Source organism: Anneissia japonica, unplaced genomic scaffold (genome assembly GCF_011630105.1).
Source record: "Anneissia japonica isolate Jap-2015-1 unplaced genomic scaffold, ASM1163010v1 scaffold287628_len271844_cov180, whole genome shotgun sequence".
In the NCBI taxonomy this organism is placed as follows: domain Eukaryota; kingdom Metazoa; phylum Echinodermata; class Crinoidea; order Comatulida; family Comatulidae; genus Anneissia; species Anneissia japonica.
Genome location: NW_022698634.1, coordinates 170,109 through 174,076, shown reverse-complemented (window position 1 = coordinate 174,076; position 3,968 = coordinate 170,109).

Here is a 3,968-nt window from a genome sequence, read left to right as displayed (position 1 = left end):
TTAAAAATAAAAATTAACTCAATGACTTCAGTTATGTATTGAATTGCACTGAAGGTTCAGTACAAATACATAGCCCATCCCTTGGTCCCACATCACCTTTGTCAACACTAGCAGGGGTAATTATACAATAAGCAATTAGTAGAGCTCCGCATAGTACACAATAGGAAAATTATTATACTTAGTTTATATTTAATGCATTCAAAAATTTCTTTTGGGCCTGTTTTTAAAATTTCTTTTTTACTCTTCTTGTAATAAATGTATTTCTGTTATCGATTCTTGTATAATATCTGCAATGTTTACCCTCCTGGACAGCAACACGTTTCTTATTTTGAGTAGTTCTCCATAATCTTAACATTTTTAAAAATAATTTCTTTTTGTGACTAACATGCGTTGACTGGCCGCTTCGTTCACTCTAAATAGAACAGCACACGGCAAGTTTTGGCATACATGGACGGCGATTCTTATCGCGACAAGTTCACCTTCTGCCTTAGTTTGAATTGTCGATGTCTGGTGTAGCCACTGATAATAATACTCTATAATACATGCCAACAATACATTAAACACTGACTTAATTTCCTAAAGTAGCTGCTAATATAAAATTTTAAGCAGTACTAACTTTCACTTGATACTTTTCCAAGAGCCTCTGCACACTTTCTTCTCCAAATCAATGTGGTCTTTACATGACTTCCTCTACCTCTACAAGTCTTTCTTCCCAGCCAACTACACGTTATGTTGGCTCCTGAATTCGAAGGCATTGACAGCATCTGCAATATATTGTGGAGATTTTGCTAAACAAACAGAAATTTGCACGACACAAATTTTGTATGGGTTACTATAAGAAAAGGCAGGCTTATATTCAGATACGAAATATGAAGATATGAAATGACAGCATTTGAGCCTTTGGAGTGTGATTGGCCTTTGTCTATTAAATAATTCACATCAATATTTGGATATAGGCCTAGAGAGCCTGGCCCTGTTTAAACTAAAATTTATTTAAAATGGTTGTCTCTTAAAATTAATATGTGAAGGCACAAAGGAACCCACACTGCTGTGTACTGTTTATTTGAATTGAAGCATTCTTTGGTAATAGGCTTGGCTTTCTACACACAATTAAAAGCAAATTTCAAAGTAAACTTTAATATTAACTTTTTGCTAGCTAGTGAGAGGCCCTCTTGCTTTTTAAATTTCCTGCTAGGAACTAACTACAATAAATATACCAGTTAGGCCAAATAGAGTAATGTACTTACTGCAAGCCAACACCGAGCATGGAGCCAACTAAACATGTTATGTTGACAGCATCTGCAATATCTTGGAGAGATTTTACAAAATTACGCCTACTGTATACTTTCTTTTTGCTAAACAAACAGAAATTTGCAACTGGCACAAATTTTGTATGGCTTACTATAAGAAAAGGCAGGCTTATATTCGCCCGATGACCATAAATGCATCTCCATGCTAGATACCACAATAGATATCTGTTCTTATTCTGTCCACTGCAATTGTCACAATAATGAGAAACAATCTCTTGTATGCCTTGAGATGTAAACAAAGTCATACAGATATGAAATGACAGCATTCGAGCCTTTGGAGTGTGATTGGCCCTCGTCTATTAAATTATTCACTTGCTGTCCCACAGCCTCGCATGCAACACCAAAAAATGTCATACTTCTGAGTTTAACAGAAAGAAGATTGGACCTGGCTGTAATTGATCGCTATGATACTAAACCTTCAAAATCAAAGGAGTAATGAATCCTCCCCTTTTTTGTATTCCTTGTGTCACTAAACTGTGATTCATCAACTAGGTCGTCTGCGTTATCTTCATCTTAAACATCTAGGCCTGTCCTTCTACCGAAATAATCGTTTATGAACTCATTCATAGTGGCCCCATCCATGGGCGTTGTTAAGAATACGACCATATCTAAATTTAGCCAGCGTTTAATCTCTCCATATCTGCATCTTGACATATTCCACAATAAGTGAAATTTAGCAAATTCGTAATGAACGAAGTAATCAAAAAATTTAAAAAAAAATGCAAACACAAGGTCATGATAAAAAGGTGCTACTGTAGATAGAAATACATGCTGTGTGTTCAATGAAAAGACTTGGCTGTCAAATTTGGGCATGCACACAGACTGATATTCTAGGTCACTAATACCAAATTAGTGACCTAGAATATCACTAATTTGGTATTGACCAATCAAAGGTCGTACATAGCAAAAATAGGTTGACACAAACTCCTTTCTATATTCGGATATAGGCCTAGCCTACACACTAAAATATAGACCTAGTCTACACATTAATCCTCTCGTTTTGACTTTAAGGCCTGTCAGTTCTTAGAAACTTTGCCTTGCTTTAGACTCGGATATCGATCCGTAACGAGTTGCATGTATTTTTGTTTGCCATGATTTTTCAGGCTGAGGCTGTTTGGAGCACATGGCGAGGGCAGCTCTTCAACACTATTGAACAAAATTTATGTGCTGTCATCCTGTTCTTGTGTTCACTGCACGTCTCAGGATTCCTTTGATCCTTCTTTGATCTCTTTAGGTTCTTATTTTCCTGGTTTCCCATTGTTTCACAGATTATTTTTAATTTAATAGCTAGACAATTTCAGTTGACAGTGACTGTTGATAGTTGAATTGAAAAAAAGAGCGTGTTCAACAGATAATCAGTGAAATGTGCAAAAGGGTGTTTGTTTGTGGTCATATTACTTGTCTTTATATTACACCACTTAAAATTGCTTTAGACATAGGGGAGGATATATTTATCCAATGGATTTCCCTGGACTTGAAAATGTTTGTTTTGGTAAGTTTTTAACAATTTTAAATGCAAAATTTCACTTTCTAGTTTTAAATTGGCTTCTTCCTGGTTTTGGAAATATAAGAGGGCTGCATAAAATGTGAAATATGAAAATAATATGGAATAATATTTCTATGGAAATAAATCAGTTATCAGTTTTGAGCTTTTCACCCGATTAAGTAGCCATCAAAACACGACCTTGGTAAATTTAGTTGAACTTTGATTTGGCATCATTCGGGAGAGCTTGCAGTTGGCTGGTTACTAATGAGACCTTGGTAATCTCAATAGAAGTTCCTTGAAGTTGCAGGGAGTATCCTTTGGTGTAACCAACCTCATCTTGGAAGTTTGAAATGCTACTATCAATGATGTTCAAACTTTAAAACTGTGCATTTATCTCAGTAAATAATTTTGCATTAAACTTGTGCTTTATTTTTGCCAGGCAGTGAATAACAGACTTGTACTTAACAACTGGAGGTCTGTGAAGGCTGTGTCTCTCTCCACCTATCGAGTCACACACAGTGGCTTCATTTTTTTTTTAATTGCTCCACTGTTCTCTGGCAATTTCATCAAAAGAATTCCAATTACCAATTATTTAAAGAACAACCGACGTGGCTGCATCACACATACCATGTTGTTAACTTTAACAACCTTTGATGCTTTTGAAAGAATGGTATGCACAGTGATAGTAGGTTGCCTTTTAATTTTTTGGATAATGAGTAATCGGCCACATCTTTTATGAATCTTTCCTTTATGCACTGTACTATCTTGGAAGATTTCTCTTCCTCTCTCCCCTATAAATGTCATAAGGTAGTTGACCTTCTGAACCTCCGACTTGTCGCTAAGGGGACCATTGAACATGAACACGCAATGTTCTACTTCGCCAGATCGGGACTATTCCAGTTCATGTATGGCTTCCTGTCCCTATCCATTTTTGTTTTTGTGTTTTATAAGCTCGTGCTAGTGCCGGACCCTTGTGTTAAGAACCGTATAGCAGCATCGATGTGTTAGCTACTTTGCAACACAGCCCAGCACGAGATCGACTGAACCGTGAACCATTCACCAACACACGCCACTAAATAAAATACCTGTACGTCAAGCAGTCTAAATCTTCACTGTCGGAGCGAGGGCCTAGCGTTGATCTCTCTTAGGCCTAGCTTCAAGGACGCACGATT